This window comes from Triturus cristatus, chromosome 2_2, assembly GCF_964204655.1.
Source record: "Triturus cristatus chromosome 2_2, aTriCri1.1, whole genome shotgun sequence".
In the NCBI taxonomy this organism is placed as follows: Eukaryota; Metazoa; Chordata; class Amphibia; order Caudata; family Salamandridae; genus Triturus; species Triturus cristatus.
The window spans coordinates 64,515,678-64,538,772 of NC_140582.1; the positions used below are offsets into that span (position 1 = coordinate 64,515,678).

General features: G+C 48.7%; 1 protein-coding gene across 1 annotated transcript in view; it reads right to left on the bottom strand.

Moving 5' to 3' along the window:
• The window catches only part of MFHAS1 (multifunctional ROCO family signaling regulator 1), a 571,050-nt gene that overhangs the window by 151,047 nt on the left and 396,908 nt on the right, over positions 1-23,095 (bottom strand). The gene's annotated exons all lie outside the window — the stretch shown is intronic.

A 23,095-nucleotide genomic window follows, 5' to 3' on the forward strand; every position in this document is an offset into this window, starting at 1 on the left:
CGCCGATAGCTCAGATTTTCACTAATGCGAGACCTATTGCATTGCAAACGCGTGTTCTGGTGTAGCTGCCAAGGTGACTGGGCTTAATGATCAGCATGACCTGAGCAGAGGTTCCTGGGCGGGTGACAGGATTTCATGACTTTATAAGATTAATAAAGACAGCAGCATAATGTAAACATTGCACCGAAGGCACAGCTGTGTAATAGCAAATTACTGTTTTGAGAGATGCTGTTTTCTTCGAAATTATTGTGAGCACTTCATGAGAGGCATTATTCGATTCCCGCTCCCCTTTCTACACATTTATACTCATTGCAGGGGGCATGTTCCAGTAGCTGAAGAAATGTGCAGGAAATACTAATGTGATACTTAGCCCACGTGCAGACAAATTTCCGCAATAAAGGGACCTGTTGGGACGCATTACTCATAATCTTTAAAGTGTTTGGAGGGAGGTGGCTGTACAGCATGCTGGTGGTGTAATATCAGTATGGGGTTGAAATATGAGCAAAATAAGAAACCCTTACCCAATCACTGTTTACAAGCCTTCAAAGTGTGAATTTGGGAAATGGATCTTTATTTATATTAAAATAACCAAAATTAATTTGGGGGTAGAGAAGCAAAATTGCATTTTTTGACTGAACTACCCCAAAAAGAGAGAGGGTGGGGCGGGAGGACTTTTGGACGGGCATACTTGAGAGGGAGGCACAGAGTAAGAGAACTGGGGTGAGGTGAAAGAAAGAGGAAAAAGGAATGGCAAAAGAATATTGCCAAAAAAACAAAGAACAAGCATTGTCAAAGCCAATAGGTTTGGCTTTTTAACAGCACGTGTATACAGTACACAGAAACACACAACACCCATATATACAGTGACATTGATTACATATGCATACACACATAAAGAAATTAATTCACAAACAGAGTAACAGAAAAACAATGACGCACAAATGAGGAGGGGATGTGGCCTAACTAGAGCGGTCGACCTGAAGGTATGTATTTTAAGATCATATTATATTTAATAATAAAGAACAAGCATTGGCAAAGCCAATAGATTTCACCTACGTGAAGTCAATGTTTTTTGTACATGTTGCAGATGACTATAATGAAGATATGAAATAGCAGAAAGATCTGCTGACTTGGGGAACCGGGTTCAAGTCTCAGCAGGGACGCTCAACATCCTGTGATTCTGGGCAAATCACTTAATCTCCCCGTGCCTAACAAATTTAGGGGCATATTATCAAGCACGGCGTTAAAATTATCGCCGCTTTAGCGGCAGAAAACTGCCGCTAAAGCGGCGATAATGGGCTTGATAATATGCCGCAGAGAATTCCCATAGAAGCCCATGTTGACACCAGAACATGGGCATCTATTGGAATTCTCATGGGCATATTATCAAGCCCATTATCGCCGCTTTAGTGGCAGTTTTCTGCCGCTAAAGCAGCGATAATTTTAACGCCTGTTTCTTGATAATATGCCCCTCAATGTGTCGGTTTGTAACGCAACTGGTGCTCAAGTAAAGCGCTCCGATACGTTAGAATCTAGTTCGCCTATATAAAACTAAAAACAAAACGAACAAGCATTGGCATAGCCAATAGGTCTCGCCTTTGGGACCATATAAGTGTTTAGCCATGCAACAGTTGCATAGCTAAATACTTATAAGGTCCCAAAAGCAAGACCTATTGGCTATGCCAAGCGGCCGCGAAAGTGAAAGTGATCGCAATCACGATCAAACATCAAAGCGGCCGTGCAGCCGCGAAAGTGAAAGTAATCGCGGTAAAGCGCGGCGCGCGCGCACATGCACTGTAGCTCTAGGCTGGCCTGGTAGCACTTTTTGGAGCCCCCTTGTAGGAACCTGGGGTCACCAGGCCCTATAGGCGGTAGCGTGGCGCGAGCCGGTCGGGCAACCAGAGGGCTATGTGTTAAGCAACCATACACCACACGCTTCTCATGGACTAGAGTCACACACAATAAGGGACGCCACACCGTTTAAATTATGCAAATACTTCAAGTTTATCCAAGTATAGCTGGTCAGATGCAGTTCAGGAAATAACAAGGTAATACATGAATCATAATACCATTGTGACATTACATTCGACACTCTGGGTGATATCTATGCAGTGCCTAACCTTGTTCTAGCGCCGTGCGCGCTTACGTAAAGTCTTTCCCTGAACCGGCCGTCTAACTAAGCGTAATACCTGAAAGGGGACACATTGGGTTCACTTAACATGGCGCCTGTAGAACTGAGCGCTCCTCGTGATCAAGGGCCCCTAGTACTGTGAAGCAAGGCATATAAACATAGCGCTACGCGCACTCAGTTGCATGTGGATACGTTTGCGTAGAACATTTAATACATCGCGTAACTCGTAATCAGTCGCATGTCATTACCTTTGAGCAGAGCATATAACACAGTGCGCTACTCGCATTCCTGGGCATGTGACTACTTTCGAGCAGAGCATATAACACCATGCGCTACTCTCATTCCTTGGCATGTAATTACTTCCGAGCAGAACATGTAACACAGTGCGCTACTCGCATTCCTTGGCATGTAATTACTTTCGAGCAGAACATGTAACACAGTGCGCTACTCGCATTCCTTGGCATGTAATTACTTTCGAGCAGAGCATATAACACAGTGCGCTACTCGCATTCCTTGGCATGTAATTACTTTCGAGCAGAGCATATAACACAATGCGCTACTCGCATTCCTTGGCATATAGTTACTTTCGAGCAGAGCATATAACACAATGCGCTACTCGCATTCCTTGGCATATAGTTACTTTCGAGCAGAGCATATAACACATGGGGTTACTCGCCGTCCCGGTCTCTCCGGCTGAGGAAGCAGAGTCGGTGGCGTGAAGCGCCACACAAGAGTAATGTTAGTCAGTACTTTGAACGGCTTCCAGCGGGGAAGATTACTGGACTTGAGGAGCGAGTCCCTATGCTCCGGTGCAGTTCACAGAGCACCGCGCTCAGTAACACAGGAGGGGGGACACGGACAGGATCCCTCGGCGGGGTCTCTCCGTCGCGCAGGCAGGGGAGGGGATTCCCACGGAGGGGACAACCCGGGCCAAGTGCGGTGTGGTTTCCAGACCAGCAGGGGGCGCACCAGGGGGGATCTTGGCCTCCGGGCTTACCTCCGTCTCGGCGTCAGCAGGCGTCCGTCCTCACGACGTTGGGGGAGCTCGGCCCGACCTTGCGCTTCTCCTCACACGGCTGCGACGGCAGCGACGGGGCCCCGGACTTCGCCTGGGCCTCGCGACACAGCAGGGCACTCCTCCAGGCCTCCAGGCCGCGGCGGTGAGCGCGCTGGCTTCGTCGTCGCAGGGGGGGGGCTCAAATTAAGGATGGGGGTAAAGTGCTCAGCGGAGCACGCTGCCGGGGGTCCCAGACCAGGACAGGGAGCGCGGGGGACACAGCGCTAGTACCTGGTCGATCCCCGGTGACTTGGCAATCAGCTTAGTATTTTGTTCACTAGGGTAGCTTGGACATGCAGTCTCAGCTCTGGCATTCAAGGCTTACAGCTCGCTCTTGTCATGCAGTCTCAGTTCTTAAAGTTAGGTTTCAGTTCTCAGTTCACAGATGAAGTCTTTTGGCGCAGATGTATCTGGCGCCCTTAAGGGGTTCTGTTACAGGGGTAGGGATGGAGAGGGCGACTAGGTCCTTCCTAGTCAGGCTGGCAGAGAGTCTCTGGGTCCTCCTACTACTGGGCAAGATCAGTGGGATTCACAGGGCACCTCACTCACTTAAGAGGCAGTACCTAAATCCTGTCACTCTCAGAGGCATAAGTCCCTGGCTAGGCCCTACCGCCTACACTCCTGGTGGATTCTTCCAGCTCTGCTTCACCCCAATGGCCAACTCACCACACAAGTTTCCCTCCCACTCTTAAGTAGCCCTAGGTCAGGTGACCTCTAGCCAAGGCGGCAAAAGTAAAACCCCACCTCCCTTCTAGAAGGTTCCAGCTTCTTCCAGGAGCTTCCCCACTCTAACTATGGGACAAAAAGGCGGGCTGGTATCGCAACATTGTTGTGGGTCCCAGCCAGCTCCTGGCAGCTAGGGTGCTACTATGAAAAACGACCACCCTGCAGTAGCAGGGGTCTGTGGCAGCCATCTTGGGAGAAGTGAGCACCTGCACCTTAACACTGCAAAAACGAAAAAAATGAGGGAAAAAGGGCCAAGTCCAACATAACCCCCTTCCAGCCAAAAGCCAGGGTAGACCGATCAATGCCTTGATGGTCTTCCCTGCTTGGGGCGAGAAAAGGTGGACGCAGGCCCGCAACGGCAGGAGCACCCGCAGGTTCTCCGCCGCTCTGGAACCCAATGGTTCCCTAACAAACCTTCCTGGACCAACGAAACCACCCCACTGGGGCTCCCTAGCTAGTTGTGGCCAGGACCGGCCCCTGGGCCGTCCAGATGTCTCTGGCCCGGGTGATCTCGCGGAGTGGGGGGCAGTAGCCCCAGGCCTGTAGTGCCTGTTGACCACTCCGGTCCTCCTCCTTGCAGTCCTAAACTGCCTCTGGTCCTTCCTCCTGGGGTTCACACCCTTAGGCTGACCAGCCTTCAGGGGCGAGGTTCTCCTCCCCCTAACTCTCCTTCTGGGGTTCCTCACCCTACCCTGCGAGGCACCCTCAGACCACCACTTCCTCCTCAGTCTAGGGCCTTGACTCCTCAACTGATCCCTCAACCTAGGGTCTAAACCCTTAGGCTGAGTCGGTGCCCGAGGCGAGACCTTCCTCCCTCTGCACCCCCTCCCAGAGTTCCGCACCCTCCCACCGGGAAAGGTACCCCTGGAAGTCAATCCTGGGGGGACACTGCTGATAGATGTCCCACCCGCCAGGTCAGGCAACCCCTGAGCCTGGCACCCCAGCACAGGATCTAAACCCTGAAACTGGGCCAACCCCAGAACCTCAGGCGCGCTGGTTACAGTCGCCCTGGGTCCTCCTGACACTAGGGGCTCCCCTGCACTGGATGGCACATCGGGACAGCCTAGGCTCCCAACCTGGGGCTCCCTTGCGGAACTCTCCAGGCCCTGAGACTTCGGTTGGGGCACCTCGGGACACCTCCCCGTCTCACGCCTTCCTACAGATAGGTCGTGAGGCCCTACAACCCTCTCTCCCTGGGACCTAGCTGGGCTATCTGCCACTTCTCCCACCTCGCTGGGTTGGGAGATCCCTGCACCAACCCCTTCAGGTTCACACCCCAATGCCTCCTCAGACACCCTGGTGATGTCATCCTGGAGTAAATAAACTTCTAGCTCCTGTGGAGCTTCCGGTATGCTGCCACCAGTGTCCTCACTGGACACACTCATCTGGAGGGCACGCAGCTCCAACTCCTTCATCCGAAGCTCGTGCGCCATCCTCCTCTCCTCCATTGCCCATTTCTTATTCTCCCTTTCCCTTTCTTTTTCATGCTCCAACTTGGCTAGTTCCCATCTTAATTGCCTCTCTTCCCTTCTGTCCTCATACTCCTTTGGAGACGCGCTCCTACTAGACCCTGTCCTACTACTGGCCCCAGAACGTCTTCCTGGGGGCACATTCTCAGACATGTCTACATTCAAGATGTCTAGGACTTCCTGGGCGCTCTCCCCCTGAGGTGCGTCTGGCGCCCCCTGTCCCTCATCCCCTCTCCCTTCTGGGTGGGCTTCTACCCATGCCCTAATGGCGGTACGGAGTTCCGGCGCTTTAGCCTTCTGCATCCCGGGCACCCCCAACTCCTGCGCGAACCCCCTTAGTTGCTTCACTGTGTACCCCTCGAGGTCAGCTAACTGGGATTCCATTCTGGCAGGTGGGGACCTAGACACTAAGGAGAAAATTCCTAGGGTATAGGCAACAGTTACCGGCTCACCAGGCTTCTTGCACTCTCAACCTGGACAGTGGAACTAACAATGCAGCAATCAATGTTTTTAGAGCTTTGGAACACAACAGGCGTTTAATTGTGGCGCCCTTCGCCTCACGGAAGGGTGCTGTATGGTCACAAGTCCCAAGGATCCCACCGCTGGCCAACAATGTAGGAACCTGGGGTCACCAGGCCCTATAGGCGGTAGCGTGGCACGAGCCGGTCGGGCAACCAGAGGGCTATGTGTTAAGCAACCATACACCACACGCTTCTCATGGACTAGAGTCACACACAATAAGGGACGCCACACCGTTTAAATTATGCAAATACTTCAAGTTTATCCAAGTATAGCTGGTCAGATGCAGTTCAGGAAATAACAAGGTAATACATGAATCATAATACCATTGTGACATTACATTCGACACTCTGGGTGATATCTATGCAGTGCCTAACCTTGTTCTAGCGCCGTGCGCGCTTACGTAAAGTCTTTCCCTGAACCGGCCGTCTAACTAAGCGTAATACCTGAAAGGGGACACATTGGGTTCACTTAACATGGCGCCTGTAGAACTGAGCGCTCCTCGTGATCAAGGGCCCCTAGTACTGTGAAGCAAGGCATATAAACATAGCGCTACGCGCACTCAGTTGCATGTGGATACGTTTGCGTAGAACATTTAATACATCGCGTGACTCGTAATCAGTCGCATGTCATTACCTTTGAGCAGAGCATAGAACACAGTGCGCTACTCGCATTCCTGGGCATGTGACTACTTTCGAGCAGAGCATATACCACCATGCGCTACTCTCATTCCTTGGCATGTAATTACTTCCGAGCAGAACATGTAACACAGTGCGCTACTCGCATTCCTTGGCATGTAATTACTTTCGAGCAGAACATGTAACACAGTGCGCTACTCGCATTCCTTGGCATGTAATTACTTTCGAGCAGAGCATATAACACAGTGCGCTACTCGCATTCCTTGGCATGTAATTACTTTCGAGCAGAGCATATAACACAATGCGCTACTCGCATTCCTTGGCATATAGTTACTTTCGAGCAGAGCATATAACACAATGCGCTACTCGCATTCCTTGGCATATAGTTACTTTCGAGCAGAGCATATAACACATGGGGTTACTCGCCGTCCCGGTCTCTCCGGCTGAGGAAGCAGAGTCGGTGGCGTGAAGCGCCACACAAGAGTAATGTTAGTCAGTACTTTGAACGGCTTCCAGCGGGGAAGATTACTGGACTTGAGGAGCGAGTCCCTATGCTCCGGTGCAGTTCACAGAGCACCGCGCTCAGTAACACAGGAGGGGGGACACGGACAGGATCCCTCGGCGGGGTCTCTCCGTCGCGCAGGCAGGGGAGGGGATTCCCACGGAGGGGACAACCCGGGCCAAGTGCGGTGTGGTTTCCAGACCAGCAGGGGGCGCACCAGGGGGGATCTCGGCCTCCGGGCTTACCTCCGTCTCGGCGCCAGCAGGCGTCCGTCCTCACGACGTTGGGGGAGCTCGGCCCGACCTTGCGCTTCTCCTCACACGGCTGCGACGGCAGCGACGGGGCCCCGGACTTCGCCTGGGCCTCGCGACACAGCAGGGCACTCCTCCAGGCCTCCAGGCCGCGGCGGTGAGCGCGCTGGCTTCGTCGTCGCAGGGGGGGGGGCTCAAATTAAGGATGGGGGTAAAGTGCTCAGCGGAGCACGCTGCCGGGGGTCCCAGACCAGGACAGGGAGCGCGGGGGACACAGCGCTAGTACCTGGTCGATCCCCGGTGACTTGGCAATCGGCTTAGTATTTTGTTCACTAGGGTAGCTTGGACACGCAGTCTCAGCTCTGGCATTCAAGGCTTACAGCTCGCTCTTGTCATGCAGTCTCAGTTCTTAAAGTTAGGTTTCAGTTCTCAGTTCACAGATGAAGTCTTTTGGCGCAGATGTATCTGGCGCCCTTAAGGGGTTCTGTTACAGGGGTAGGGATGGAGAGGGCGACTAGGTCCTTCCTAGTCAGGCTGGCAGAGAGTCTCTGGGTCCTCCTACTACTGGGCAAGATCAGTGGGATTCACAGGGCACCTCACTCACTTAAGAGGCAGTACCTAAATCCTGTCACTCTCAGAGGCATAAGTCCCTGGCTAGGCCCTACCGCCTACACTCCTGGTGGATTCTTCCAGCTCTGCTTCACCCCAATGGCCAACTCACCACACAAGTTTCCCTCCCACTCTTAAGTAGCCCTAGGTCAGGTGACCTCTAGCCAAGGTGGCAAAAGTAAAACCCCACCTCCCTTCTAGAAGGTTCCAGCATCTTCCAGGAGCTTCCCCACTCTAACTATGGGACAAAAAGGCGGGCTGGTATCGCAACATTGTTGTGGGTCCCAGCCAGCTCCTGGCAGCTAGGGTGCTACTATGAAAAACGACCACCCTGCAGTAGCAGGGGTCTGTGGCAGCCATCTTGGGAGAAGTGAGCACCTGCACCTTAACACTGCAAAAACGAAAAAAATGAGGGAAAAAGGGCCAAGTCCAACACCCCTCAATAAGTCTCGCCAGACCAGCGCATGCGCTGGGTCAGGCGAGACCTAAAAAAATCATAGGACATACACGCACACAACTGACACACCATCAAGCGGCAAGTGAATATTCTGGGCACGCCCTGACAACTACTTAGCAGTAAGTGGCACATGGTGCTGCCATTGAAGACTGCTGACTGATGGAGCACACATCTGGGTACCTACTGACTATTATTACTGTGCGATTCTCACTGTAATGAAAACTGCATGTTTAATTACTGGAAGTGCACTCCTAGAAGTAGACAGCACCATATGGAAGGGCGGGTGAGAAGCTCATGTATAACACTGGAACGTGTATTCACGGAAAGCCAGGCAATTGTGTATGACCTTGTCCCAGTCACAGTGGTAGAAAAAGCATGACATAATTCAGAAAGTTCCTGTATATTAATAAAAAATGGAAATAGTAATTAGAAAGAAAAGTCACGCTTGCGACTAAGGAGGGTTTGTGAGTCATTTTCATTTGCAGGCAGGAAATGAGAATAGCAGATGGAAGTCATAGTCTTTGAGTTACATTATACACAAAGTGCATGCCTAAATACAAACGTGAATAATGACTGAGCAAGAAAAGGTAAAACTGGAACCAAGCAGGGCCCATTACGTGAAAAGTCAAGTTAACAGGCGAAAGTGAAGGCACCAGCCGTCTTTCTCTGCTGGCGCAGTCTATATTTTTCTGTTACTAGTCAATCACTTCTTCTAAAGGTTGGCATATTTGCATGCTCTTTCTATATTTGGCCTCTTTGCTGTACTCATTTGTACATATGTAGCCCTGCATTTTGTGCATGCGCCACTGAATGAACATATATCCGTCAGTGATAGGCTTGTTTCGGGTAACAGCCTATAAAACAATATTAAAATACAATAAAGCAAACATTTAATAAAACATCACAAACATAGAATAGGCTAAAATGCAATTTGATCAAGAATCAATGGAACAGCATCCAATAATCCTGGCAGCAAAGAGGTAGCGTGACTCTGCAAAGACCAAAATTCTTATTGTATCCATTTTACTAGGTCCAAAGCCAGCCTCGAATTGCAAACCCCCAAATTTCTCATCGGTGAAACAAACAAAAAGTGCATCTCGGCCTCTACCCAAAGGAGACAATTATAAAATGTCCTAGTCTGGCCAGTTAAAGATCCCCGCTATGGGTAAAGCAGTTCTAAGGTATAATCCAGCCGTAAATTTAACATACAAGACCTTTTACAATGTAAGATAAGCCTCGTTCAAATAGCTTGGGAAGATGGGCATACATTTTTTAGATAAATACACTTAAGCTGGGCTCCCTTGGGGACACTTGCAAATTATATTTCTAGGAGCCATAGTTTATACATAGCTCTGACTTCAGTTGCTAAACTGATCATAATAAACTCATTGGAGTCCATGGGTGATGCAGGCCTATGATAGGCCGCCTATCTACTCATGTAGTTCACTGACAGAGTGACCCGCCACCCGTAGAATCCAAGAATGACACTGGGGCTCCCCAAAGTGATTCATCTCGGGCACCCCCCAAAGCCTGACCCAGCAAAAAAGATGTCTTATCTTAGAGTGGCAAAGCTTGCGATGCCAGGATCAGAAAGCAGTGGGATGGTGCGGGTACTCGGTGGCAGCCTCAGTGGAGTAGCAGCAGAATTAAAGATTATCTATTTTAGGATTTTAATCACAAACTGGTTTCCCATTCTTTATTTTGTAACTGGATTACACTGTACTGTTTTTTGATCACCTTTGATTTTATTAATGGTCCCCCTGAGTTTTGTCTTCAGCAGGTTTCCAACGGCTTGCCAGCCTGATCACTGAAAAGGACCGTGTAATGTGATGTGGACCTCTGGTCTGAGATGACCCCATAATCATCTAGAACTTGGCAATAAGTGATCAATCCTCACAGGATGCAAACTTCTATTTTCACTTACATCAACTACAGTGGGGTCACTGGTAGGGGGGAGGGTGCCCCATCTGTAAATGTCCTGCCCCCAACACACACGTGGGCGGCACCCCCAGTGACAGCCAGAAAAACCATACTGTCCTCTCAGCATGGGAAGAGCGATGTTGTTCGTGTTTACATTTCACATTATATTTACTGTTGCATTCCCTAAAAGCATTTGATTTGTGGAGGATGGCGTGTTTCTGTAGTTTTTTTCATTCAGAAACTTACTCATGTATAGTGCACAGGGTGAAAAGGTTACTCCTTTATAGCTGTGTGAGGTCAGGTTGTGAGTGGACCAAGACGGACTGCTGTGGAGTCAGTGGGTGATGATGGGTCTCAGAATACATGTTAATAAAATCCCTAGACTCTCCGCAGAGCACACAGAGCGATGGTCATGTGTGGCAATTGTAATTGTGATTCTTTGTGAAGGTGAGTTAAAGGTACACAGCTGTCAAAATGGTGACAGGGCAAAAGTTTAAAAAATGCACTGCGAGTGGTGAATGGGCGCATTTTGTGTCTGGGGGTGTCACAATTCGCTCCCTGCGCTCTCGTGCCCACCACCAGGGGGCTGCATAGTGGGACTTTCCAGTGTTCTAATACGCTTCCAGACACTCCCCTGCAGGCATATCCTGACTTCCAGCTATTTGGACACTACTTGGGAATTGACATGGATTCGCAATCCATGCTGGGTTTTGTGGAAGCCAGTCTGCTCATGCTGGAAACCCCATTACCTATAATCCCTTGCTCACTGCTTCGTCTCCACCCCTGCTGGTCAAGGATGGGTCGAGGAATTCAGCTCGCCTGTGGCTGGCTGCTGCTAGCCTGCTCACACCTGATGCATGTGATTACTGTGAGCTCTTTTAAGCCCCAGCTCCCTTTAATCCAAGGTTTGTCAATGTAGCCTTGTTCCGGTGAGAACGATCCTTGTTTCCTGAGCTTTTGATATCCTTGTTTCCTGAGCTTTTGATATTCCTTGATTACTGAGCTGTAGATATTCCTTGTTCCCGAGTTGCAGCTATTCCTTGTTCCAGACTAGCACTGCTTGCAGTGCTCTCTTGATTCCTGAGTATAGCCATCCTTGTTCCTGAACTAGCACTGCTTTCAGTGCATCCTTGATTTCTGTTCCTGAGCTGTAGCTATCCTTGTTCCTGAACTAGCACTGCTTTCAGTGCATCCTTGATTTCTGTTCCTGAGCTGTAGCTATCCTTGTTCCTGAACTAGCACTGCTTTCAGTGCATCCTTGATTTCTGTTCCTGAGCTGTAGCTATCCTTGTTCCTGAACTAGCACTGCTTTCAGTGCATCCTTGATTTCTGTTCCTGAGCTGTAGCTATCCTTGTTCCTGAACTAGCACTGCTTTCAGTGCATCCTTGATTTCTGTTCCTGAGCTGTAGCTATCCTTGTTCCTGAACTAGCACTGCTTTCAGTGTTTCCTTGATTCCTGTTCCTGAGTTGCAGCTATTCCTTGTTCCTGATTGGCACTCCTTGCAGTGCTCTCTTGATTCCTGAGCTATAGCTATCTTTGTTCCTGAACTAGCACTGCTTTGTGTGTCCTTGATTCCCGTTCCTGAGCTGTAGCTATCCTTGTTTCTGAATTAGCAACTGTCTGTAGTGTTACCTTGATGCCTGTTCCTGACCTATAGCATTCCTTGTTCCCGAATTAGCACTGTCTTCGGTGCTACCTTGACTCCTGATCCTTAGCTATTCCTTGTTTCTTTGATTCCTGAACTAGTACTATTTAATGCACACTTCAATCCGCTCTCCTGTATTTCCTTTGTCCTAGTTCCTGCTTTTCTTCCCATTAACTCTGTTTCAGTCCTTAGTTGCTGTCTTCCTGTTCTACTGTCTTGCTTCTAGTTTTCTTGTATGTTTTTTACTTGCTTTCTGCAAAGTGCGTCCTTGTTTCCCTTCTTTCCTGTTCAGCACCTCCTTGCTTGCTCCTTGTCTATTGTGCTTGTATTTAGTTCTACACTCTTGCTGTTACCGCCTTGCATGTTCCTGTTTGATTGCCAGGATCCGTGGGCAGAGCTGACAACATAGGTGGAATTTCTTGTCTACTGTGACTATTGCCTTTGAGTTACTCTTATAACACCACCTTAAGTATCAGCTCCACAGACCCTGCCTTTGCATGTATATCCTATATGTGGGTATTTGCAATCAGAATCTGTAACAGCAATTGTGGGTGAGGAACTTACTGAGCTTCGGTCTTACTGTGTTAAATCTCAAACTTGATTATGTACAGATACACCATATGTTCAGATAAAGTAGATCGCATATAAAGGGACAATCATAGTCCCGATGGCAATAGTGGAGAACCGTCCAGCAATAGTCCCTCAATCCGGCGACGCCATCTGGCCAGGCTCGTTTCATTCACACCAGATTCGAGATTTCGCAAATGTATAACTACAGGACTGTCTAATGAAAGGTGATAAGGAACTTGGAGTCGTGGCAGGACTTTGGTCAATTTCGCGCTGATTGATTTCCACACTTTGACTATAGTGCCCTGAAGAAGCCCTGGTTTATGGGCGAAATGCGTTGGTTGCATTTGTATGCCTGATAAGTTCAAAGGACGTACCTAAAGAATAAAGAAATATTATACTAAAACTGGGAGTTATGGACTAAATTTGTTTGAAAGCTTACTTTTTACTAGACAGAACTAAGTGTGCTTTTTATCCCTTTTTATTCGTGCCTAATTTGTATTTGTTTTTAAACTCTGCAAGTGCACCTTAACATTTGTTGTTCTATAGCGTTTCACTTACCCGCACCATAAAATCAATCTGCACACGCTATTTTAGCGTGATAATCCTCTGCTTCTTACAGTGCCGCCATCTTGGGTGTGTAACTCTTTTCCATTGTGCCACTACTCGCCGCCATTTTGCGAGGCGCTCTAGCGGTTGGGAATCTTTGCTGAGCACCTATATAAAACCACCCGATGCAAGCGCGCAGCCTAACCGACTGAGGCTTTCACCGAGTGGTAGAACGAGCGACTGTTGTTTTATACACTATTTAGTTAGGGCGCCGTGTGGTGCTGCTTTTTATCCCTTTTTATTCGTGCCTAATTTGTATTTGTTTTTAAACTCTGCAAGTGCACCTTAACATTTGTTGTTCTATAGCGTTTCACTTACCCGCACCATAAAATCAATCTGCACACGCTATTTTAGCGTGATAATCCTCTGCTTCTTACAGTGCCACCATCTTGGGTGTGTAACTCTTTTCCATTGTGCCACTACTCGCCGCCATTTTGCGAGGCGCTCTAGCGGTTGGGAATCTTTGCTGAGCACCTATATAAAACCACCCGATGCAAGCGCGCAGCGGGCGCGCGCAGCGCGCACGCCGATGGCACGCCGGAGGCGTGCCAGAGGCAAGCCCGTCTGCGCCCGTCCGCGTCCCGGACGCTCCCAGCGCCAGCAACGCTACTCGCCAGTTAGAAAGAATGACATACAGCAGAGCACAATTATTATATCTAAATCCATCAAAGGGTCATAAGTCAGTTAGTGCTGGTCTCTCTTGTGGCCTAATTAATAGCCGCTCGCTTGTCAAGCACTCTACTGAAGTGTTTAGCTTACTGGAAGATATGGAACTGGATGCACTTTTCGTAACAGAAACTTGGGCTACTACGGAGTCTGCTGTTAGCCTGAGTGGGGCTTGTCCCAGCGGATATAAAATCCTTCACAAGCCTCGCAGTTCGGGCAGAGGGGGGGGAGTGGGTCTGATTTTTAAGGATACTTTGGACCTTAGACCATGTCAGATTGACGAGGTTGGGGGCATAGAAATTTTGGGCTTCTCACTTCAGGCCCCTAGCGGAAATCTACTCACGGGGATGCTCTGCTACAGACCACCGGGCGCGACCACACAATTCCATCTTCTCGCCGAAACCATCACCAATCTAAAACTTACCCATACCAACATGGTTATCCTTGGTGACTTTAATCTCAGTGAAGACGGAGGCCTCTGTAGTCAGCTGAGAGACCTCCTGTACACGTGCTCCACCTTGAACCTCTGTCAATTGGTGTCCAGCCCTACCCACCAGAAGGGACGTATTCTGGATCTGGTTTTCGCCAATCCAGCAACAACAAAAGTCTCTAATATAATACCCTTGAACTGGACTGATCATCGTCTTGTCCTCCTAAGTTTGGTGTTGCCCTGCCATAGGAATCTGCCTAGCCAGCGGCACTTCCACAGGATGGACAGAGAATGGGCCAAATTGGCAAGGATTGATTCTATAACTACATCCTTTGATGTCAATCTCTTCTCCTCCAATAAGTCCGTGGAGGATAACTATAGGTCCTTCATGGAACACATCACTAAGCTTTTAGACCAGTGTATCCCTATAAAACCTTTAAAGAGGGCAAGGAAAAGATCAGCGCCCTGGTACAATGAGAAACGACATCATCTCAGACTCTCTCGCAGACAAGCAGAGAGGAAATGGAGAAGAAATTACTCTGAAGAAGATAAAAAAGACCTTAGACTAGTTCAACTGCAATATAAAACTCTCATTCTGAGATCTAAGGCAGATTTTTACACCAACTCTATTACTCAGGCTTCCAACGGGTCCAAGGCCCTCTTTAATATCGCCCGGGATCTCTCCAACCCAGACTGCCTGAATAACAGAGTCGCCCCCTCGCAAACTCTGTGTAGCGAAATCGCCTCCTTTTTTCAGGAGATTTCCAACATTGTGAAGAATCTGCAGGACAACACCCAGAACAGTCCGGAGGAAATAACCAGGCTGGCTGACGGAGATCAAGAACCAACTGCTGTCCTAGACAGTTTTCAACCTCTCTCTCATGAAGTCTTCGACATCCTGTCTGAAAGCGTGTCGTCTGGTTCTCCTTTAGATCCTCTTCCTCATAAGATGTGGAAACTGTATGGACGTAACACCTTTCCCTGGTTAAGGATGATCTGCAATCAATCTTTGCTGGCTGGATCGGTCCCCGTCTGCTGGAAACTAGCAGTGGTAACCCCACTGATAAAAAAGCCGAACCTGGACCCTTTGGTGCCAGCTAACTTTAGGCCCATTTCCCTCCTGCCTTACCCGGTGAAAATACTGGAAAAGCATGTGAGTAAGACTCTATCTCAGTTTCTGGAGGAGAATTCTTTGCTAGACAGGGACCAGTTCGGTTTCCGTCCTGGCCACGGAACCGAAACAGCGTTAACCACCATGCTGGACCACCTTCGAATGCGTGCCGACAACGGGATGCCATGATCTTGGTGCTTCTTGATATGTCGGCAGCCTTCGACACAGTGAGCCATCCAGTCCTGTTAGAGAGGCTGAGACAGTTAGGCATAAAGGGTGGAGCGCTGCAATGGTTTCATTCCTACCTAGAAGACAAATCAACAAAGAAGGGGGGGGGGGCCAAAAGGGCTTTTGGGAAGGTCCAGCTAAGTATGCCCGAAGTATACAATATGAAAGTGACAAAGCTGTTCCTAAAGGAAAGGGGGGAGCGTACCATGTAGAGGAAGATGTATTATGGATATTGGAACCCTCACACAGCCATCAGGATATTGTGAATCACATACCCTTCAGGATGTAATGTAACATCATCGGGCTGCTCCTACGTCGAGTCGGCTGGTGCAATACCCGACGGGCTCTTGGTTAGAGAGCACTCTTGTGGAGATCTTTATATCCAAGACAGCCGATAGTTGAAGTGGAGGTATGGGGCTCGTTGATAATGTAGATGAATATTAAAATTAAAATAGAAGACAGACAGCAGGTTGTCACCCTGCCACCGTTCTCCTCTAGCAGGTCTCCAGTTGCGTAAGGGGTGCCGCAGGGGTCCGCTATTAGCCCCATCCTTTTTAACATCTACCTGCGGCCCCTGTTCCCATTAATTAAATCTTTTGGAGTCAGCTTGGTGAACTACGCTGACGATACGCAACTGTCCTTCTCTTTAGAAGGGGATGATGCACTATCCATGGACCGCTTCCATCAGTGCATGAACCAGACTACGAACTGGCTCAGAAGGAACTCTCTTCAGTTTAATAGCGGTAAAACTGAGGTGGTCCTCTGTTCGCCTTTCAGGATCCCCAAACACCTCCCTCCCGATTTCTGTCTCACACCGGAGGAAGGACCCCTCACACCAGTTAGGAAGGTTCGCAATCTTGGGGTGATCATCGATGACGACCTTCAGATGGTGTCCCAGGCCAGTAAGACTGCCAATGTCTGCTTTGCCTTGCTGCGGGTACTTCGGAACATTCTTCCTCTGCTCCCTAGGGAGTCGCGAGCCACGGTGGTACGCAGCACGGTATTAAGCAGACTTGATTACTGCAACTCCCTCTATTTAGGGGCTCCGCAGTATATCTTCCAAGGTCTGCTGAGGATTCAGTCAGCCGCAGCCAAGCTAGTGCTCGATAGGCGACGTCGCTCTTCGTCGGCCAGAGCACTAAGGGACCTACACTGGCTCCCCGTGAGGGAAAGAGTCGTCTTTAAGTCTTTATGCATAACTTTCAGAGCATTACATGGACTAGGCCCAGCCCCTCTACAGGACAAGTTTGCTCGCTATTTACCAGGCAGGCAACTTCGCTCCTCTTCAGCTGGTCTCTTGATGATTCCGAGATTTAAGCGTTCTAGGGTAGGCGAAAGATCCTTTAGCATAGTAGCATCCGGCTTGTGGAACAAGCTCCCCGTGAACTTGCTACAGTGTAACTCCCTACTTGAATTCCGTAAGGGTCTTAAGACCTGGTTATATCCTACAGCCTAAACCTGGCAGGCTCTCTTCCCGACTCTCCCTCTGTCACCATTTGATGCTGTCTTTAAGTCAAAAGCGCCAAGATGCCCGTAGGGCGATAGTTGCGCTATAAAAGTTCCACATCAATCAAACAATATTGCCACTCCTCCATTTTGTGTTATTGTCTCTTGTTCATGACCATGTGGCAGCTGGTCATTTGAGGTGGGAAATATTGTTAGTCAATTTTGTAAATTGTGTGTGACTACACTGGGTGGTGCAGTAACTATTCACCTAGCTGCCATTCTTGTTTTATATATTACCTACAGGTGGTCGCCAGTAGGTAGTTATAGTTAGAACCTAGTTACCATAGGAAAAGGTTTGTTTTATTTGCCAATAACTGTGGCGCCGCTTGTCGAATCTTCGCGGAAATTTAAAAACTAATGAGGCGGTCACGTCAGCTGCTGTAGTTATAATTTCAGAGAGATCCATCAAGCGGGGTCCAAGAAAAAGGGAGGGTCCCAAAACGCTTTTCCTACATGTTAATTTCCATCGGAAGCGGTTGACGCAGCTACAGCACGAACTGCCTAACCGAATGACACCAAAATTTGGCAGAAAGGTAGCTCTTGGTCCAGAGAGCACTCTTTGTTAAACGTTGTAAATTGGTTCAGTAGTTCCTGAGAAATTTAAAGATTTCTCAGATATACAACTGTGTCCATGGTAAATCCGCGAACCCTCCCGATCTCGTGCCTGATTTCTGATTGGCTGCCAAAACTTCAAACCAGGAAGGGTTGGCAGCCATCTTGTGACTCAGTTGAACCGAGTCACAAGGAAAAACGTTAAAAAAACAAGAAAAGGGGGCAGGGTAGAAACACCCTGACCCCCCAGGCCTGTTCAGGGGGGCCATAAAAAAGCATTCAAAAAAAGAAAATTCTGCGGGTTTCGCAGTGCATCTGCGAATACGGCATAATCTTTTTTTTTTTTTTAAATGAAGTACGGGCTCCTGTGCTATGTTTACTTCAGGCCCCCGGGTGGGCCAGATCCCAGGGGGCAGTAACAAATAAAGATGCAGGGGCCCGCAAAGGGCCCTGCAGCCGCGGAGACAACCACCTCCTGGGGGCTAATAGTTTGAAGTGCGGGGGTGCACTGCCTCCCGCAGCCCCAGGGACCACCACCTCCCATGGCTAAGTTTTATTGTAATGCGTGGGGGGCTCCAGCCCCCCAATTGCAGCACTGGGGACTACCACCTCCCTGGGACTAATTTTTTTAATGCTGTGGGGCCACGTGGGCCCTCCGCAGCCCCAGGGACCGCAACCTCGTCAGGGCTATTTTTAAGTACAATGCGTCGCAGGGCTCCAGCCCCCCCCCTGCAGCCCTGGGGACCGCCACCCCCTCAGGCTAGTATTAAAAAATGCGGGGGGCACTCGTCCCCCCCCCCGATGCCTTCGGGACCACCACCTCCCCGGGGCTATTTTAAAAATAGGAGGGGTGCCGCGTGGCCCCCCTCCTGGAGCCCTGCATGGCCCTAATGACCGCTACCCCCCAGGGCCAGCTCCAGCAATGACCGGAGTGCCCACCCCCAGGACATTGTAGTTTGCTATGGGATGACATCCCACAGCAAACAAGTGTGCTCGCTTTGAACAAGTGAGAGCATTTTGCTCTCACTTGGTTAAAGCGAGCACACTTTGATTTTATCCCCAGGGAGCTGCATCATAGCACCCCCCTATGGGTAAAAAGCATGCCGGCTCCTGCAGGAGGCGGGAGCTGGTCGGGACCGCGGGGGCTTCAGGCACCCGCCATGGTCCCCAAGGAGATGGCCATGCCAGTGGGATGGGATCCCCGGGCCGAAATCGACCTGGAGAGGGGGCCCCGGGAGGAACGGGGGGGGGGATGGGATCCCTGGGTCCAAAATCAGCCTCGGGAGGAGACACGCAGCCCCCCTCCCTTTTTATTTTAACAAAAAAATAAAAATTGGTTCTGGTCCCAAGGGTGAAGTGCCTGGGCCTCAAATACCCCCTTCCTAAAATAAAAAATAAAAAAACGAAGCCGCAACTCCCTGTAGGCCTGCCCACTTTCTTCACTACCCTGCAAACGCTCCTCCTGGTGCGCTCTTGGTTGGGGGATGAAGTCCCCTCTGTTGGTGAGGGTCCTTAGGGGCCAACTAGCCCACCTGTTACCTCCAGTGAGCACCACACAGTGGGATTGCTGAGAGGTGATCAGAGGCCACGCCCCTTTTCCACCACTCTGCAAATGCGCCTCTCGGTGCACTGCTGGTCCCCACCGGGGCCTCAGGACTAAAGTGGACTTCATTCCCAAGCAGCAGTGCGCCAGGAGGTGCATTTGCGGAGTGGTGGAGAAAGGGGGCATGGCCTCTGACCACCTCTCAGCAATCCAGCAGTGTGGGGCTTACTGGAGGTAACAGAAAGGCTAGTTGGCCCCCAGGGACTTCCAAGGGGTAAAGGGACTTCATCCCCCAAATAGTAGTGCGCCAGGAGGCGTGTTTACAGAGTGATGGAGAAAGGGGCGTGGCCTGCGGCCATCTCTCAGCAATCCCACTGTGTGGGGCTTGCTGGAGGTAAAAGGTGGGCTAGTTGGCCCCTAACGACCCTCAGCAGCGAAGGGGACTTCATCCCCCAACCAAGAATGCACCAGGAAGCACGTTTGCAGAGTGGTGGAGAAAGGAGGCGTGGTCTATCAGCACTCAGCAATCCTACTGTATGTATGAGACATATTGGAGGTAATAGGAGGGGTAGTTGGCCCCCAAGGACGTCCTTGGGGGCCAACTACCCCTCCTGTTACCTCCAGTAAATCCCACACTGCAGGATTACTGAGAAGTTGTCACAGGCCACGCCCCTTTCTCCACCACTCTGCAAATGTGCATCCGGGTGCACTACTAGTTGTGGATAAAGTCCCCTTGGCTCCTGAGGGACCTTGGGGGCCAAGAAGCCCTCCTGGTACCTCCTGTAAGTCCTACGCAGCGGAATTCCTGAGAAGTGGTTGGAGGCTCAGCCCTCTTTCTCCACCACTATGCAAACCTAAACAAAACTTTTAAATTCACTAAAAAACAAAGGTTAAAGAATTAATATGGTTAGCAAATAGAATTTAAAAACCTTAGAAATTCACTTTAAAAACAAAGGTTACTGGGATGCTATAGTTAGCAAATAGAATTTGGGAAACCTTAGAAATTCACTTAAAAATCAAAGGTTACAGAGGAGTTATAGTTAGTCTGACATTTCACTCATACAAAACCAGAGAAATTCAGCCGTTATAGTTACCTGAGTTAACTATAACTTGCGTCCCCCCAATGCATTTAACTATAACTTGCGTCCCCGCAATGCACTGCTTATGACCTCACATATTATATCCCTCATGACATGGTCAGTGACATCACTGATGACATTTCAAATGGCATCACTGATGACATCAGTGATGACATCATCCTGTGACTGAGTCTTTTTTTAAAGTTTATGAGTGTTAAATATATATACCTAGGTGTATTGGTGAATCAGTGGCTGTATGGGTGACTGTTTGGATGACTGAGTGGGTGCCTGACTGACTGTATAAGTGAGTGATTAGGTGTCTCAGTGAATGTATGAGTGAGTGACTGGTTGTGTGAATGTATCTGTTAGTTGGTGTCTAAGTGAGGGCATGAGTGTGTTAGTGGGTATGTGAATGGCTATATGGGTGATTGTTTGGTTGACTATCTGTAGTGCTAGAGGCACTCTTATGGTCTGACACCCTGTGATGACCTTTGACTACCATTATTTTAATTGACTTTAGTGTGTTATTTTATCCTAGCCTGAATGTACAACGTCCTGCATATGCCTGTTTCTCTTAAAAGTTTCTTTCTTGTAATCTTGCAGTCTTTCAGTGTGAGCTGTTATGGAGTAGGACAGCCTTGCCAAGAACAGAACGTGTGGGATGTGCATTTGAAAGCCTGAGAGGGAGAGAGAGGTGAGGAATGTACTTTTTGGTCTCGAAGTGCAGTGTTGTGGACAGTGATGTACACATGTGCTCGGTGTTGTACATTGAGAGATGAAGTATGTATTGATATAGGACATTGAGAAATGAAGTATGTGAATCTATAAGCAGTTGTGCACAATTGTGCATTGTGTTGTACATTGATGAGAATTATGAAGTTCTTACTATTGGCTTTGTCATGGCCTCATGTCATCCTGAATTCTGACTCTGCCTTGCTTCAGTTTTTTTCTGCGTGCATAGCAGTGCTTGCAAGTTGTTTGGGGTAATCACGTTCAAGGATTGTTTTTGTGAAAGATTGTTTAATGTGCCCGGAAGGCTTTGTGGGCTTCGTCAAGATAAAGGCTGGAACATGTGAGATTTGGAGTAGGGGACGTGGGAACTCCTTCCTGCCATGGGAATGCTTGCTTGGAACTTGGCCAGTTCTGGTAAGATTCCTCTGGCGCGGGGGGGAGGGTCTCACTCGAACCTTCTAGTGTGTTTTGAGATTATAAAGCTGAGGTTGTTGACTTAGAAACCGGGAGTGTGGAATCTGAATGGGGACAGACGGGTCTACTTCGGAGCATGGAACCCTGGTTGCTGAGGCTCTGAACCCAGGGTGTTTAATTCCCCCAGTCAGAAGTGGGCTAAGATGCAGTGTTTTCACCAGGTGAAGTATTGAGTTTTGACTAGTGCCATTGTGATGCGCGGTTCCAGTGGCTGTGGTCATTTGAGGTGTTTTCTTTGTGAGTGAGTTGAGGTGCACATCCAAAGTAATCATTTGATGTATATATATATCTCTGATGTCTTGCAGGACGTCCCAGTATATTTGCTTGAGTCTTATCTCATATTATTTGCTGCTTGTTTATTCATCAGTATTATTCATGCATTTAGCTGTTATATTATTGCTTGCATATAAACATATACATCTCTACATATATTTGAATGTTCTGCAATTGGGATCTAGGAAAGCCTTTTTGTTAGAGAGCATTGTGTTAAATAAAACCCCAAGCCTTATTCTAACAGAGAGAGTCCTTGCATTTTGTAAAATTAAACCCTTTTCTAAAGGTGTTTTGTTATGTCTCCTGCTTCGCCGAGTGTTGAGCCACCGTGTGGAAGATTCTGTATTATCTGATAGGTGGAAGCAAAACACTATCTCTGTGGTTGTCTGGGGGTCTGTGTGTGTGGTGGTGAGGAGGTATGTGATTGTCTGTATGGATGAGTGAGTCAGTGCCTGTATGGGGTAGTAAGTGCCTGTGTGAGAAGCCTTATGGGTGAGTAAGTGTCTGTATGGCTGTGTCAGTGATTGAGTGCTTGTGTCAGTATGGGTGAGTAACTGGGTATGTGAAAGGTAGTATAGGTGAGTGACTAGGTATATAAGTGACTGTATGCATGAGTGAGTGAATGTGAGAGTGGCTATATGGATGAGTACATGCATCTGTCAATGAGTGTATAGGTGAATGAGTATGTGTTACTATTTTTATGAGCAAGTAAGTGGATGTTTTTGTAACCGTTTGGGTTAGTACGTATCTGTATGATTGACTGTATGGGTGAGTGTGTAGGTGTGTGAGTAGTTCTATGGGTGACTCACTCTGTGTGTGAGTGCCTGTATGAGTATATGAGTGGATCTGTCAATGGCTGTATTGGTGACTGACCAAGTGTATGAGTGGCAGTATTGGTGAGCAAGTGGATATGTGTGTAGATCTATGAATTAGTGAGTGGCTGTGTAAGTACTGGTATGGCTGTGTCAATGGGTTTGTGAATGGTCGTGTGGGAGTGGCAGGGGCAGTTTAAAAGGTTCTATAGGGGTGTGAGTGGGTGCGTCAGAGATGATGTGGATGATGTCAACACTGATGTTATCAGTGATGTAATTTGAGATGTCGTCAGTGATGTCGTCAGTGATGTTACTGACCATGTCGCGAGAGATGTAATATGTGAGTTCATAAGCAGTGCACTGCAGGGGCACAAGTTGTAGTTAACTCTGGTAACTATTCCGGCTGAAGTTTTCTGGTTTTGTACGAGTAAAATGTCAGCCTAACTATAACGTCCCTGTAACCTTTGTTTTTTTAGTGATATATATATATATATATATATATATATATATATATATATATATATATATATATATGTCTCACGTCCACTCTGGGTGTAGTTATTCTGAATGCTAAATCGTCTCTTGAG